General features: G+C 41.4%; 1 protein-coding gene across 5 annotated transcripts in view; it reads right to left on the bottom strand.

The window, feature by feature from the left end:
* macrod1 (mono-ADP ribosylhydrolase 1) overlaps window positions 1-18,404 on the bottom strand; it is a 181,902-nt gene that overhangs the window by 157,723 nt on the left and 5,775 nt on the right. The gene's annotated exons all lie outside the window — the stretch shown is intronic.

The raw sequence follows: 18,404 nt of genomic DNA on the forward strand, positions 1-18,404 counted from the left end.
AGTATTTCTCAAGTACTGACACTTAACAGAGAAATTCATGTATGACAGAAAAAATATTAAGAAAGTAAAAATCATTGACAACCACAATGTGTCATACCAAACATCATCTGGTTTTTGTCATAAATTCTAATATGCAAGATAAATGCACAATTATAGTGTAGTGTAGTTGCACTACCGAATAGTGATGTTGGAAAATTAGAGTTTCCACCCTTCCTCGCTTTGAGAACTGAGAAATGTCATCAAATTCATCAAAATTTAAAAAGGGGAGAAAACTTTGGCCCACGCTGCTATCAATCTTGAACTACAATGGAACCGCTGTATTCGTAGGCCCTAGTTTTCATACGATTCGGTTTTCAGTGATTTGGAGATTTTGTCCTAGTTTTCGGAAATCTGCACAATTTTTGTGCATAAAAAAAATAATTGACTCAGCCATTCATTTCCCGTAATGGATGCATGCGTGTTCATTCGAAGCATTTCGTAAGTTGTGTATCAAGTGTTAGGGTAAAACCAAGTAAGCATAACATGCTGATTTTATTATTTATTTAAATTCATGCCACATCATTTCAATCATATTCAAGTCCAGACTGCTCGAAAACCCTCAAGTTTTGCTGAATAAAAACAATTTTGTGAGGATGAGTGGGCCAAAATATCTGCACTGGGATGTGAAAGACTTATTGCCAGTTGATATCAGTTGTTGCTGCTGGGGTTATCCAGTTATTAGGTTTAGGGGGCAATTACTTTTTCACACAGGGAAGGTTAGGGTTAGGTAGCTTTGAATGGGTTTTTTTCACTTAATAAATAGAATCACCATTTTAAAAACTGCATTTTATGTCTACTTGGGTTACTGTTGTCTGATATTTAAAAATAATAATAATCTTAAACATTAAAGTGGGGAAACTATGCAAAAGAATAACATTTTGAGAAGGGGGGAAAATACTTTTTCACAGCACTGTACATTCTATATCATCACTTCGGATAAATGTCAGAATATGCAGCTACTGTAGAGGGCCGTGGCCATGGTCCTGCCTCATGGGGTCCTCAGTCGCCATTTGCAGCTGCTCTTACGCCACTACAGTAGAGCTCTGTGCCGGTGTCCTGTGGGCTTGGTCTGTTGTCTGCTCTTGTTGTAAACGGCTCCCTGAGATGTTATTTCCTCACGTGGATTCTATGTGCCCAGCCACACTTTTTTATTTACCTGCGTGCGTGTGTGCACATGTGTGTGTCTGTATGGATGAGTGGCAGGAGGGGATTGATTTTAACTGTATGTAAACTGTAAACTGTATGTAAAGCACTATGACTTGCATTTTATTGTATGACAACTGCTTTATAAACAAAGCTTGATTTGATTTGATTTGATTGGTACTTTGTGTATTTGCTCTTTTGTCCCCCCACTGTGTTTGAAGTAAAACAGTGTGTAGCGTATATTGGTTTTGGATAAAAGCGTAATTCATTTTGGAAAAGAATATGTCGGAAAGTGAACGCCTGTGTTTACTTTCGGTGTAGTTCGACGTACGTCTAATGTTACAATCAAACTATCTTTGTCCCGTATAGAGCACCACGTCTCTTTTTATATTCGGAAATTTTAGGAAAAGCGACAAAAAAACCTCGATCAATCTCAGTACTTAGAAGGCTCGCTACATTAATAAAAATGAATAGTTCTCGATTACAGCGGTTTTACTATTTCACTCAAACACACAAAGTGCACAACAGGAAGTGGAATTTTAGAGAAAATTGAATTAACTTAACTCATAACTACAGGCTAAAGAGTGCAGAGGGACTTTACTACAAAAGGGTACATACAGATAACCATTCGTGAAGAAGGCTGAACTCGTGACGTAAGGCTGGAATGAGGATGTGCGGGGAGCAATGCAAGAGCTAGGAATTTTTGTGACCATTAGTATCACCCAATTATGCCCCTATTTGTACTTAGTAATCAAAAAGTTGTACTCGCAGAACAAGATTTAGCCAGGCGGAACAAGAGTTAGGCAGGCGGGTCGATGCGCTCCATGGCTGGGCAAGGGCCCTAACAGGTGGATTTTGAAGAAAATGGAGAAAAAGGGAAAAAGAAAGAATTCAAGCGCAGGGTGGTCGGAGCGCTTGGGTGGCATTGTTCGCCACATGCTCAGAGGAAACTTGCGGCGCAGCAAATCCTTCCTGCCGGATTATTCTTTAGTGGTGCTTCACCCACACACAAAAGCGTAGTTTTGGAGAGCGGGCAGAATAACTCTGCGGTCAGCTGATGTTGGCGCGGCAAGGAAGGTTCGGCCGGGCCTACTTTCTTTGACGTAATTCCACTTGTGTATGATGTAGATTATTAAATATGTGAGCAAGAATCCATTTACAACACTGAAATGTACAACGTACACAGAGGAGCCAAAACAGATTTAATTAGTACCTGCAAGAGTTTTAGCAAACATCGACTCATCCATCCATTTTCTGAATCGCTTATCCTCACTAGGGTCACCGTTGTGCTGGCGCCTATCTCAGCTGACTTTGGGCGAGAGGAAGGGTACACCCCGAACTGGTCGCCAGCCAATCGCAGGGCAAAAATAGACAAATAGACATGTTAAGAGTGAAGATTAAACCAGAAATGTGTCCTAAATTGGGTACGTAAAACAGATCTACTTATTCCGGGGGATTACGAAACACTGTGCATGAATTAAAACATCATGACACAGCTTGAATAGAAGCCTTTCAATGTGTGTAAAAAAAAAAAATTATTCACTCAACGACAAACTGTATAAAATCGAGCTACTATTTTTCCATCCATCCATCCATCCATTTTCTGTACTGCTTATCCTCACTTGGGTCGCGGGCGTGCTGGAGCCTATCCCAGCCATCATCGGGCAGGAGGCGGGGTACACCCTGAACTGGTTGCCAGCCAATCGCAGGGCACATACAAACAAACAACCAGTCGCACTCACATTCACACCTACGGGCAATTTAGAGTCGTCAATTAACCTACCATGCATGTTTTTGGGATGTGGGAGGAAACCGGAGTGCCCGGAGAAAACCCACGCAGGCACGGGGAGAACATGCAAACTCCACACAGGCTGGGCCGGGGATTGAACCCCGGTCCTCAGAACTGTGAGGCAGACGCTCTAACCAGTCGACCACCGTGCCACCACTACTATTTTTATTTAGGCTAATTTAATCTCTAAATCCCCTCCCTGAGTTGTCACTTTATCATGGTGGAGAGATTTCTGTGTCCCGATGACTCTCGGAGCTAAATTATCTGGGGTTTTACACGCCTGATAGTGTCACCCGTGGCAAACAAGTCCCAGGTGAAAGTGGATACTCTGAACTGCTGTTTGGTGCAGAGGCACAAATAACAGTCAGGACCCGTCCCCTGACCCGAAGGTGGAAGGAGGCTACCCTCTCATCCAACGTGCAGGCACCGAGTCGGGGGGCAATAAGTATGCCCACACCTGCTCGGCACCTCTCACCGTGGGCAACGTCTATGGACCTAGATTTCCCTCGCCTGGACACAGGTCACCAGGGTCCCCCTCTGGAGCCAGGCTCGAATGTGACCGCCTGGTGGCTGGGCCGGCGCCCATGGGTCCCGGCTGGGCACAGCCCAAAGAGGCAACATGGGTCCCCCTACCCATGGGTTCACCACCTGTGGGAGGGGCCAAAGGGGTCGGGTCCGTGGTGAACTGGGTGGCGGCCGAAATCGGGGACTTTGGCGGTCCAATCCCCAGCTACAGTAACTGGGTCTCGGGATGTGGAATGTCGCCTGTCTGGCACGGAAAGAGCCGAGCTGTTGTGTGAGGTTGAGAAGTTAATATAATAATAATAAAGATAAATAATAAAAAAAATAAATCTGCCTTAAAAAAATAAATCTGCCTTAATAAAGATAATAATGCTAAGTGTTGATTGGCACTGTCAGAGAGGTATTCATTAGTGATGTTAAAATGAACCCGAAGCCTCAAAGCTTGTGTCAGACTTACTGAATCACAGTGCATCGAAATGGTGCTGAGACCTGTCGTGTTGTTGATATGGATGAATAAATCAAATGTGCGCTGAACTTTTACTGAAATCAACACTTTCTCTTAACAAAACAGGAACATAGTGAAGAGTGTGAGGACTCGCTAAATTACACGCTTATCAAATATTTTGTGAAATGAACAGATCCGAGAAATTAATGTGGACATAGAACAACTGTAACGCTCGAGAAAAGCCTGATGAGAAAGATTTTCATTATCGACCGTACTGTATGTTTCATCAGCATGTTTGTCTGAGCACCTCTGACCAGGGCAGCCCGTTCTCGCTGTAGACAATAGCGAGAATAGGATAAGTGGATAAATACCTTCCATAAATAGTCATGTCATTTCCTAAGCTCTGATAATGCAGCTGGGCTGCCTCACAGTGTGCCTATCAGATGCCTCTTCACAACAACAGCAGATAGATGGAAATTATAAGACAGTAATTGTGTAAAACGTTTGTCGTGTTTTCCTACATGCCCGCCGTGAAGGTGTGTGTGCATATGCGTGTATAATGTGACGGCCTCATCTGCGAAAAGGACATGTGCTCAGACAATGACAATGATCTGTTGGCAATGGGGACTAGGAAGATGGGCCTTGGGGTTGGTTTGAAGCCTTTGAAGTCTACGCTCACACTTGCGTGCCACTTTGTTCAGCATTTTAGGATTACCTAAGAGACAGGCTTATTGTGACCATCTATTATGATTCATTACTGAAATAATGAAGATAAACCTTACCGCATGCTTGTAATTTCCATTCATGTTTTGGCATGACTGTCCAGATTTCACACTGACACCTACACGTGCAAAGAATACTATACGTTATCATAACAGATATTTGAATTATCACTCATTGTATAAATGATTTAGTACGAAGTCAAAAGTTCCTACAGTTTTTACAAATGCCCACATTTGCTGTAAACACTGTATGTGTGTACAGTTATGCCTTGACTTATGAGTTTAATTCATTTTGTGACCACGGATCATGGCTGTTACATTTTTTAACACACAACGTGTAATTTTCTTTGTTTTATGTTTAGTATAAAAGTAAACTTCAACTTTGAAGCCTCTTTTTTTAATTGCTCACTATCTGCCAAATTAATGCTTGTTGTGAGGTGAGTTGTTTTCTGCCATCATCTAACACTTGTAGCTAAGATTTTTGCTCCCAAGTCAAAACAGAAAAATCAGCCCAGTGACGGCTCATACCTCCATAAAATGTATTTCCTTCATTTCCTCTCACAGATTAAGTTTATCAATCTATAATAAAGACTCAAATTGGTTATATGTTTTTTTAAATAGGATTGTTCCCCTTTTTTTTTTAAACAACTGAACTGAACATCCTACTTTGGAGATCCAGCCGACATTTTTATGCTAAACTGATTATCTGGTTGTCATTAGAGCCAATATTTGGCAAAGACGGGGAGGCAGCACACTATTATTGTAACAAAGAGCAGGAAATGTTAAATCATTACTCATCCCCGGGAGTACATTAAGCAAGTCAAAGAATGACATACAAAGTTTGACAGTTTGGCTGCTTTACAACGTGCACATTACTGTCACACTGTCAGATATTCTCAAAGGACAATATCAATAACTTAGGTCACATTGCATTGATCATTTTGAAAGTTAAATAATACGTCAAATGACGTGCCTGTCATTCAGTCCAGTAGCAGCAGTCATTCATGATTTTTTGTTTTGTTTTGTTTTTCATCTGAGAGGTTGGGATGATGTTTGATACCACGTTAGATCAGTTTTAGTGACGTCTTTGCGAAAATAAAACAGCAATTTGTACTAAATGCAAAAACGGGCCAAATTATGGTATGCAGGATTTTTTTCATTTGGCTTCAAAATCCCTTACAATTCAGAACATTAGGGGGAGAGTGGGAGTAAAAAAATCCACATGAATCAGCGCATTTAATTATTAAATTAGCTCATGACTTTTAAAAAGGGCACGGTGAACGACTGGTTAGAGCATCTGCCTCAACCTAAGAGGTTTCCTCCCACAGCCCAAAAACATGCGTGGTAGGTTAATTGAAGACTCTAAATTGCCCGTAGGTGTGAATGTGAGTGCGAATGGTTGTTTGTTTGTATGTGCCCTGCGCTTGGCTGGCAAACAGTTCAGAGTGTACCCCGCCTCCTGCCCGATGATATCTGGGATAGGCTCCAGCACGCCTGCGACCCCAGTGAGGAGAAGCAGTAAAGAAAATGGATGGATGGACTTTTAAAAAGGACAAGAAAAAAATAATAGCTTTTTCCAATCTACACACAAAATTGAGACTTAAGAGAGTCAAGATTTATAAAGGGAAAAACAATAAAAAATATATCTGTGGTTAGATGGACATCACTACATTTTTTTTTTTTTGTTTGTTTTAATGACCAGTTTTACAGCAGTCATTTTTACATATTAAATAGTAGGTAAAATGCAGGTACTATCAATGACATTACTTAGGGGTCTGTTTCATTCCGATTTGGTTCAGGGGTTTTGCATTATTTTACTGCAAAGTTTACACACTAGCTGTGAGGTATATTTTACTGCATGCTCTACAAGTACAGTGGGTCCCCGCATATTTGCGGTCCAGCATTCGATAATGCACCTATCCACCATATCTGATCATATCTGATATCTGATACCCATCAACACAACTATAAAGTGTAAGGAAAAGTCACAACACTTTACTTTGAATGAGAAATAATGGATTTGGTTACACAATCATCATCAATCATTGATTTGGTTGAATGATTACATGGTTCCAGAACATTTTTTCATTTAATTTTTTCTGGAAGCGATGACTGGACAATGTGCCATGCAAGCTATTTAACACCGTAATCTCTCAGCCATATAATACAGGTGCTATTGTGGTTCAATATGCAATCACAAGGGAAACAAGCCTCTATTACTCCGACTTGTTGTGATAGTTCAGAGAGTGTGCACATAAGCCGCAGCTCGGCTCCAGAGCACAACTGCTGTAGGTAAACGAATTATACTGCCAGCCAGCTCATAGTCTCACTTTAAAGGCCCCACTTCATCAACCCTGGCCTACAGCTTGAGTCAAAAACAAGCAAGCAAAAACAACGTAACACGTTAAAACGCACGTGTTATCTGGATGAAAGTGGCTCTGGTGGGCCAAGTAATGATATTCCCGTCGACTCATTTTCTCGTATACTCCTCCATTCACTCCATCTCCTTCCATCTCCCATATCAGCCCAATCAGGCTAATGAGGCTAGCACATCCTTTTTCCCTTCCTGCTCGCTAAAGTGCCGATTGATTGGAGGAGTGGCAAAGGGAGGGTGGGAGAAAAATAATTAGCAAGAATGAGCTTTTTTGCAAACACCAACAGTTTGGGTTTCTTTTTTTCATTTATTTACTGACACGGACAACATTAGGGATTAACTCGGCAAGGGTACGCTAACTTCTCAATGTCAGGGTGTAAATCTCTCAAGCTGTAAACCCACACCCGTTTGTCTGCGATGATGTCTCAATGGATGTGGGAGGGAGGGAGGTGAGGGGATGAGGGGAGAGAACAAAACTCTAGAGATGTGCAAAACAGCGTGAAGCGTTGTGGTTTTTTATCCATCTTCCCTGACACAAACGGCACCGGAGCATCCCACACAAACTCAGGCCAGTTAACCTTGAAAGCTCCAAATTTTCAATTCCAAATCCAAGGAAATTAACGCCGTCGCCCAAATGACCAGTAAAGTCATGTTTCTGACAGTCGTGGCGTGATTAACTCGGACAGATCTGGACTGGAAAAAGTAGAGCAGTCTAAAGTCATACTGCGGCTAATTCACACAGCCACCACTGCCTCAGAAGTGCGCCTTTGGCAAAGACGCAGATACGAAAGGACAGAGTGGACATAACAACATGACTAAAGAGCTGTGATGTAAAGTGATAAAGAAATGCACATCTAGATTCAAAATAGGATTAGACAGGGCTAAGCAGCAAATTTACGCAATACAACTTTTGAGAACTACAACTGTAAAGGACTTTGAATATCAAAACAAACTGAAAGTCTTCAGTTTATTCATCACCATGAGGTGGTTCGTTAAAAAGTAATTTCAAACTAATTTGATGTTTTGCAATCATAAGGCTTATTAAGTGGGAACAGTTCTTGTGTTTTAGGAGGTTAAACACAGGTCATTACTTCAAGCATGTCCCCATTGTGGGACTACTACTGTATATGTATTGACTGTATTTTACTGTGATACATCCATAAATATATGTGTAATGATTATATAATGGCAGACCAAAGTGGGATTTGCACACAAAAAAGATGGCATATTAAATGGGATGCATTTTGAATTTAATTTCGTTTGTTTTATTTATGTCTTATTTGGTGGAACTGGTTAGCATGTCCACCTCACAGATCAGAGGTCATGAGTTCAAATCTGGCCTTCCTGTGTGGAGTCCGCATGTTCTCCCTGTGCTTTCGTGAGTTTTCCCTGGGTATTCTCATTTCCTCCCGCGTTCCCAAAACATGCATGTTAGGTTAATTCAAGACTCTAAATTGTACTTTGGTGTGAATGTGAGCGTGAATTGCTGTTTGTCTACGTATATGTGTCCTGCAATTGTCTGGCGTCAAGTCCATGGTTTACACTCTCTCACCAGAAGTCAGCTGGGATAGGCTCCAGCCCACCCGCAACCCTAATGAGGATAAGCAGTCAAGAAAATGGACGGATGGATGGATATGTGATTAGTGTGTTTTCACTTATAGCTGCTCTGTGTGCCTTGAATTGCCAGCCGGGGAAAAATGTTTTTTTTTTTTTTAATAGAGTCGAATTGAAAACCTGCATCGTAGACAATGTATCTCACAGTGTATCTGGATTTTGTCATGCATTTCAATTAACAAGCATATGTAAGTACAATTACGGAGTAAGGAGCTCAAACTAGTTTGGGAATTGTTAATTACTCTTTGACCAAAAAAAGCATATACATTGTTAAAGGAGTTACATTTTTAGGACCATTTGATTATCTTTGCTATAAAAGCAAAAATGTGAACAAATAAAAGTGTGTTGTGTGCTCTACACAGGCAGCAGCCTGAAAAATCCAGGGTATGTTGCAAAGCAAGCAGCCCATATTACTATCCGGTAGTAATAGTAACCCAAAGATCACGGTCGCTGAGCTCCAGAAATGCAGTCGGGAAATGGGAGAAAGTTCTAGAAAGTCAACCACCACTGCAGACCTCCACCAGTCGGGGCTTTATGGCAGAGTGGAAGACACATGAAAGCCCGCATGTTGTTTGCTAAAAAAAAAACACCTGAACGACTCCAAGATGGTAAGAAATAAGATTCTCTGGTCTGATGAGACCAAGATAGAAACTGTTGGCCTTAATTCTAAGTGGCATGTATGGAGAAAACCAGGCACTGCTCATCACCTGTCCAATACAGTCCCAACAGTGAAGCATGGTGGTGGCAGCATCATTCTGTGGGTGTGTTTTTCAGCTGCAGGACAGGGAGACTGGTTGCAATCAAAGAAAAGTACAGGGATATCCTGGACGAAAACCTTCTCCAGAGTGCTCAGAACCTAAGACTGGGCCGAAGGTTCACCTTCGAAAAAGACAATGACCCTAAGCACACAGCTAAAATACCGAAGGGGTGGCTTCAGAACAACTCCGAGACTGATTTTGAATGTGGGCCTGTCAGCCAATCAGTGTGTTTCTTCTGATATGCTCACACGGTCACATGGGTTACACATTCAATCGGGTGCGTATGTACTCTAATAAGGAAGTGGAGCGCTGTAGCAGCCTGGCTAAGTGGCGTGGCTACATCAAGTTGACGCGAAACAAAATTTTAAGCACGACAGCTCATTATTTTGTATCGCGACAAGACCATTACGATATCAAGGCACTTTTAATACCGCAGTATGATGATATTGTGACTACTGTGACATCCCTACCATCTGGCTTCCTTATTATATATTTGTATTAATATTGGTAATATTATTATAATTCAACATGCACCATTTCCATTTCATGTCTGTGAATATTTCTATTATTTATCCACACACATTAATTAATTAGCCAAACGTGTTTTTGCTGGACTGAGTTCAGAACAATTTTTTGTAAGAATTCCGTGTTACGATGGCGACACAATTCCCCAAAAACTACAAAAATAAGTCCCATTGAAAATGGATGGGGCGTCGGGTAAAAAAAATGTATCATTCCCATTTGACATTCAAACTGTTCATCTTATCTAATTCACTTTGGGAACTATTTTCAGCATTGCAAAAATTCCAACATTTCTAAAATCCCACATTTTTTCACCAACAAATTCCACATTTCTTTGCATGTAATCCACTCTATTATCTTGTTCTTCAACATTTCTTGACAGATTAAAACCATTCAAATTACAAAATATTTTCCACCTCATTCAAATTCAAAATTTTTCACCCAAATTTCGCACTTTCCCATGTTAGGACGTATTCTTGAGAGTGGATGCATTCAGCAACTAACTGAGGCATTGCGACTATATGAGCGGAGGATACTGTTAAAGAGAAATAAATATGAGAATAAACTCAGGGTTGTTTCATGAAATTACAAAACTGTATTCTATTTCTGTCATCTACGCTGCAAGGTTAAAATGATGATTTTTCTCAAGGGGTAAATGAAGTGGCATCACTGAAATAGTAAAAAAAAAAAAAAAAAAAAAAAAAAAATCAAACAAAATCCAATGAACCAAAAGCGCAGCACCTTAGAATTGCTTTGAATAAAAATGTGGAGAAAGGGTTTTTGTTTCATCTCAACGCGTCAAGCAACACATGCATAAATAAATAGTCTTTCTTAGAGCTTGGATATGTAAAGTGTTTGTCTGAAATAGAAAACTTGGTGTGACATGTTGCATCTTGTAATATGAGGCCGTCTTAAGAGGAGCTGACAAGAGCTCTAGGGTAGATGTATGGTAAGTGCAGCGCAGAGAGGAGCACACACTGAGCGCCCCGTTGGGACCGCAGTCACATGAACAGTCTCTCCTCTGGGCTTTCCATCATCTATTCAGACCCATGTTACTAGCAGGACGGCCCAATGGATCATAAAATGCCCCTCGCGATTAAAGGCTCAGATAAGTGACTTGATGACAAAGTGGTAGTCGTTTGAGGGTAAAGCGAAACCTTGGTGATGGTGGAAAATATTACAACTGGATACAGAGACTGGAAAAGTCTGGTGCTCAAGGCAATCTATTAATAATGGTTGAAAAAAAAAAGATAACAATTTGTTAATCCTTGGGATGATGCTCGAAAATCCCTATCATAGCGATCACAAAGCATGCCAAAGATTTCACTTTTTATCCCCAGTTGAAGAAATACAGCTCTAGTGTAACTTTGTTCACACGTGACAGTTTTGGCTCAGTTAAAACCAGCGAGGGACTGAGAATTTGGTACGTTGGCCTTCAGAGGGAAATTACCCCAGTTAATACCATCACGGCACAATTACAGAAACCACCAATACAATATAAAAAAGCTTTATAGCAGGATGCAACTTTCGCCCGGGTATTTCAGAATCAATGTCTATCTAATAATATGTCAAAAACCTACAAATGTAGATAAAATACATCACACTCACCAGAGATGCCAATTCTTAAATGTATTAATGTGTGTTTTTCTAGTCAAAATTGGCTGTATCAAGTTTTGCTCTGAACAACCAATTAGACAACAGCTGTTGACGTCATCGAGGGGCCAGTTTATTAGCCGCGGCTGGCCTTGTGAGGACGAAATCTGATTGGTTCGAGAAACAGTCCCATTGCTAATATAGTTTTAGTTACATGGGCCAGCACTACTAATTCTTAAGGCACTGGATGCACACAAACAGGCTGAAATCGGAATGGACAAAGAAATATAACCTACATGTACTGAAAACAGTGCAGCCAAGTGAAACAAGACATAATGATGAGAAAAGACTGCAGGGAAAATACACTTGCACGGAACAAATATTAGAATTTTGGTTTGCAAATGTAAGTCAGTGATTCTGATAATGTTTAGGCCAGCAGAGAAGGCCTTGTTGGCCCAGAACACCCACAACTGGTTAAAACAGACTCTGACAGTGAGGTTTGCTGGCTCAAGGGTGAACGCTGTCCTCCAAAACCCTGGTGCACACAAAACAGACTGAGACGGCTTCAAGAGGGTCTGATTGTGCTTTGAGTGTACCCTAACCAGGCTAAGCGGTGTTGAAAATGGATGGATGGATGGTAGAGCAGCAGCAAGACAGCGAGCCGCCAAAACTGGACCTCACAAATATTAGTAGCAAAAGACTCCGTCATCGACCATCTGTCAGGCTTTGTCTGACTCCCCCTTTTTAATGTCTCTCTCTATATTATGTTAAAACTCTGAAATATGTATTATTGTTTGGATTTGCTATTGTATTGGGATGATAAAGCTACACATTTTCCTTAAGGGACCAGCCCAAAGCCTGTGCATCTCTCTTCTCTCTTCCATCAACACAGTGATATTGTGAATTACTGTAGTGCTCACAAATACATTCATTTCATTCATTCATTTTCCGTTCCGCTTATCCTCACTAGGGTCGGGGGCGCGCTGGAGCCCATCCCAGCTAACTTCGGGCGAGAGGCGGGGTGCACCCTGAACTGGTTTCCAGCCAATCGCAGGGCACATATAAACAAACAACCATTCGCACTCACATATACACCTATGGGCAATTTAGACTCCTCAATTAACCTACCCTGCGAATGTTTTTGGGATGTGGGAGGAAACCGGACTACCCGGAGAATACCCACGCAGGTACGGGGAGAACATGCAAACTCTACACAGGCGAGGCCGGGATTTGAACCCCGGTACTCAGAACTGTGAGGCGGATGTGCTAACCAGTCCGCCTCTCACTAATACAGATTGTCATATTTTCATGTGTGACAACTACACTCTATTATTAAGCTTAACGGCGCTTAATGAGGAAAACGTTTTACATCCATAAAATCCAATGCAAAATCCGCATGCACTCACAGAGCTATTCTGTAGAATGAATGAATGAATGAATTAAATATGTAATAAATTCTACAGAATACAATCGCTCATGCGTTCCTCCAAGTGATGTGAATCACAGATTATTTGTGCATTGATTGAAATCCTTTCCTGTTCCTATAGCTGAATTTGTTGTGTGATGGTGCTTTAATTGAAATCTGGGTGCAATCTATGGCCCCAGCTACGTTTGGGAAACCCTTGTTTAATTTTGGCTCGTTGGGAAGTGGATGTAAATTGGGGCACATCGACATGATTTGGCGTAGTGTTGATTTTGAAATGCCGCATGTCTCTAATCTTAGTCCAAGGGACAACAAGAGCTTGATGTGCACTCAAATGGCTTTGGTGACCCTCTTAGAGTTTTCTATGTGTGGGTTCACTGTTCTACCACAAGGTTCTGTGTATGCATGGTCAGAGCGGTGTGTAAATTTACGCCACGTCACCACGCACAAGTCCAAACCATCCCATACTTTGCGTGGAAATATTTGTACGCACACTTTACGCAAAATTCTGGTTGTACGCAGGCTTGATATATAAGGGCCCTGAGCTAACAGCCAATCAACTACACTCTCATTCACGGACGCATACGTCACTCACCAGGCCAGGCCCTGCCATTTGAAGCCACACACATTCAAAATAATTTTTTGTCCGATTACTTGATGAATTGATGGGATAATCATGTACAATACTCACTTCTAAAAACATTCAACAGCTCCTATATGTGAACTTCACATGTCGGAAATCCTACGTTTATTAATTTGAATAAGTACAAAACTGTGTTGTTTCTGTATTTTTTCAGTTGTTGTTTTTCATGCTTTGTCACTGGTTACTTCAAATTTTGTCACATTCACTTTTTCTGACTTTTCTGACACGCGCACACGTACACAGACACACACACAAAAACATTATTGGGTTTCATCACTTTTAGGGAAGGTTGCAATTTCCTGGCATGTTCTTCTGACCAACCCTGTCGCATTAAAACGGTACGACATGCTTCCTGAAGGTACCTGTAACACATTTAGTGAAATCCTTGACCTTGCACTCCTTTTCTCAACTTCTTATCAGCGAGGACATTAGTGATGAGTGCATGCACACACACACGCGCACACACACACACACACGCACACACACCTACAGTTGCTGTCGCTCTCATCCTGTCTGGCACCTGTGGCCCAGAAAGGGAAAAAAAAACTACCAGGCCTAATCTTGTATCTCTCAGCTATTGCCAGCTTGAATGGGTTTCCTGCAGCAGCCAACAGCTTTATCTGCTACCTGCAGAGAAAAGCTAGAGGGAGCACATCTCATGCACACACACGCAACATAGTACATGCACTCAAACACACAATAGTCATGCACACCGATATCACTCACTCGGCACAAGCATGTGCAGCTGTGCATAGAGGCAGACATGAATGTCTATAATCACTTGTGTTTAGCTCTAGTGTGCTAGCATATATTGTGACTCAAATGATGAAGATGAAGCAATGCAGCAGTTCTAAAGATATATTCTTTATCACTTGATGGTGCAGGGCTTAATTTTAGAGACAGATTTTTCCTATTTTAATAGTCTAGCCTGAAAGATTTATCAGACTATGCCGTCACACACTGAGAGTGCTACTGCAAAAGAGGGCATTATGTAAAAATAGAGAGTAGAGCAAACAGTTCAGTTTTTAAATCTTTTTCCATTATTAAACTTTAATCCTATCCAAATGGTGCTCAGGCCACAATAAATGGCATTTAACATCTAATACAAATATACATTAAATACTGCAAGGGGAACTGGGAGGAGTAAGTGCTGGAATGCAAATAAGGAATCAAACTTCTGTGAATTAAAAAACAGTGCTTATTACCGCTAGGCAAATTTGCATTATCCATCCATCCATCCATCCATCCATTATCTTAGCCGCTTATCCTCACATGGGTCGCAATTAAAAAAGGAGTTTAGCAGTTCTGCCCTCCCCCCCCCCACACACACACACACTTTTATTCATGTACACAATCCCTGAGAACTCAACACTTCATCGACGTTTCATTGTGCAATCCATCTTAATCAGTTAGCTCATCAGAGACAATATATCCTCCCCTCCATCTCTCCTTCCTTCTCAAGACCAAGTGATTGAGGGGTGTAAAGAGGAGGATGTTTTGGCCCAGCATCTCCTCCCTCTTTGTATCATACCACCCGCCCCCCCCCCCCCCCCCCCCCCCCACCTCCCACCTCCACGCCCAGACAGCTCTTAAGTGCTTGTGGGTTTTTATGTTTGTAGTGTTTTATAGGAGTGGGCAGAAGCCAGGGGCAGTTAAAATGTAGAAGCAACAAGGGAAGGGGCGGGCCAGGAGGATGAGAACGAGGCGGAGTGGGGAATTATTGTAAATCCAATCTTTATTGAGAGCGACACAAACGACATGCAGCGCCCGCCCAGATTTCTGTAACACCTCGCTTACCTGATCAATCAGGGCGGGCTGACAAACGTCCTAAATGTGCATTTATTTGTGCATGTACTGAATTGATGTTTTAAATCTTTGGACACCCACCTCTCAGGTAGAAAATAATACAAAAACTCGTTTTCTTTGTTATGATGTGATGTGATTTTTAAAAATTATTTATTCATTTCGTCCTCCAATGGCAATGCAGTAAATTGCAACAAGATAAATGTGTGAATGAATCATTCTAACACTTTTTGTACATGTCGCAAGGCAGAATTTATAGAGCACAAGCATAAGTGCCCCATTGACCAACAAAAATTTTGGTACAGTATACTCCCGTCATGAATGTAAAAAATACATCGTCGGACGACTTTTTTGCTCTATTTTGAGAGCACTGACTTGAATTGCAAGAGAGAAAATTTGGTGGAACCTCTGAGTGGAACCTGTTAGTGGAACCTCGGTTTATTAACAAATGGGTTTTCAAACTAATTTTTCAGACAAATATCGCTTCGGTTTACAAACTATTCTTTCTGCATCCACGTGAAATATTCACTTGTGCTTTCTCTTAAACAGCGTAAACATACATCACAAATTTATTTTTTTGCTGTAAATTAGCCCTTGGCTTCGAAGAAAGTAACACATGCAAGTGATTGAGCTATCAAGAAACCCTGGAAAGTGTGTGCGGCGCCCGCTTAGCTCTGCCTAGCTAAGTAAACCCTCCTCAGTCCCTGCTGCCTGCTGAGAGAGAGAGAGAGATTACAGCATAGCGCCTATCCCCGAAAGAAGCATGTTTTACAGTGATTCATGACCATAAAATAGGGCTAATGTTGCCAGATGCACTGCCAAAACAAACATCTGCAACTTACCGCAAGGTGTTTTCTCAATGTTGAAGTGGGCGGAAATATCCAAGTTTGGGCACTTACAATTAAGAGCTGCATGACAAAGCATATATATATATATATATATATATATCCATCTTCTGAGCTGCTTCTCCTCACTAGGGTCGCGGGCGTGCTGGAGCCTATCCCAGCTATCATCGGGCAGGAGGCGGGGTACACCCTGAACTGGTTGCCAGCCAATCGCAGGGCACATACAAACAAACAACTATTCACACTCACATTCACACCTATGGGCAATTTAGAGTTGTCAATTAACCTACCACGCATGTTTTTGGGATGTGGGAGGAAACCGGAGTATATATATATATATATAAACATATATATATATATACACATATATTTATAAACATATATATATATATACATATATACACACACAAGATGTTTTTATAAATTGCTATTTTCCTTATTAAAAAACACATTACAAAATGTTTTGTTGTTTTTTGGAGGGAGACTGGAATGGATTAATGGCCATTCTTTTCAACAGGGAAAGATGATTATGTTATGAGTTACAAGCGTGGTCGGAATTAGGAACTAGTATCTAAATTAGAAGTAGTTAAACTTGTATCTCAAGGCACCACTGTACTAGAAATAGTACCTTATTCTCTACCTGGTATTCCCAGTTTTTATCAATGCGGTATAGAGCCACGAAAAAACAAGTAGAGAGCCACAGACGCAGGAAAACACTCCCAGCACAATGAGGATTGTTGGACAGCTTTATTTATACACATTAAGTTGAATCACTTCTCTATATTAAATATAAAATATTTATTAGGGCAAATGTTCTCCCTTCATTGAATGCATAGCCACCAGTGGTGTGCAATATTGTTAACATATTTGGGAGTGTTTCTGTGTGTCTTTAGGCCATGAAGAACTCACGGCACCTTATATTGGTCTACCAGTCAGCTAGTATGGCGTATAATTGGCCACAGTTGGCTTCAAGTGAATGTTTTCTGCCTGCCTTCGGCTAAATGATGCGGCCACAAAAACACAGCTACAGTCCAAGGCGCATGTCAACCGCTAGTTTAACTGCTTCCCCACGCTCCTGCTTGCCCAGCAGCGCTGCAACAGGAGAATAAGTTTGCTGGTGTTTATTTTTTTCAAAATAACTCACCCTTTTTATAATTCCTCTCTTGTCCTTAACCGTCTACCCACTGTCTCAGTTGAACGTCACGCGTCTAAGTGACCTCGCTCAAAGCTTCTGAGTCAATCAGTTAGTCAGCATGTGAAAAGGTTGGCCTCTTCGTCAACAAAAGAGTGCAGAGAATGTCAGCAGGACAGGAAATCATTCAGACAGAAGAAAGGATGGTCAGACACCGCAGCCCAAAACCCCTCTGAGGGCGCCCTGTACCAGCCTGTTGCCATGGTGATGCCATCCGTGATTTACAGTAAATACTAGCCTTGCTCTGTCTTGTTTCCATCTTATTCTCTTCCCTCTTCAAGTCTCCCATCTTGATTTTTGTCTGACCTGAGTACCTGACGGACATGTTTTGTCCAGAAATGCTTTATTTTCTTTGATTTTTATCTATCCCATTCTCCCCTTGCCCCATCCTCTCAGCTAAATGACACTTAACTTTACTGGTGCTTTTGGTATTTGCCACGTTGTAAAAGCTCTTGTAAAACGTGTGCAACAAGCAAAAGTTGTCATCCTGGACATAAATTATCAACACATGCTGTATACAAACACAATCTCCCCTGTTTGTGTGCACGTTTAATGTTTGCAGACACATGCAGTAGTGATGCTGCAAATGAGAGGGAATGATCCACACACTCACTTGGATGCTGGCATCTGCTGTCAGTCAGCTGCCAAATGGAGATCTATCATTTTCTGCTACAGTCTCATCATCAAGCATCATTTAGGCATGCTGGCCCACCTTTCCCCTCCCTTGACACACTCCTGTGCCAAGACGCAGAATACATTTCTCCCAGATGGACTAAGTCGTGTGGGGAGGGTAAAAGGCTCATGAGAAGGCCATCATTGCCCCCTAATGGTTATTTTAAGGCAGTCATTCACAATCGTAATTGAACAAGGAACATATTTACATTGGAAAAATCTCACAGCATACCCCAAGAAAAAATGTCACAAAAAGTATACCGTATGTACTGAAATAATGATGATCTTGTTTCAATTTACTGTTT

This window comes from Phyllopteryx taeniolatus, chromosome 10 (assembly GCF_024500385.1).
Source record: "Phyllopteryx taeniolatus isolate TA_2022b chromosome 10, UOR_Ptae_1.2, whole genome shotgun sequence".
NCBI lineage: Eukaryota > Metazoa > Chordata > Actinopteri > Syngnathiformes > Syngnathidae > Phyllopteryx > Phyllopteryx taeniolatus.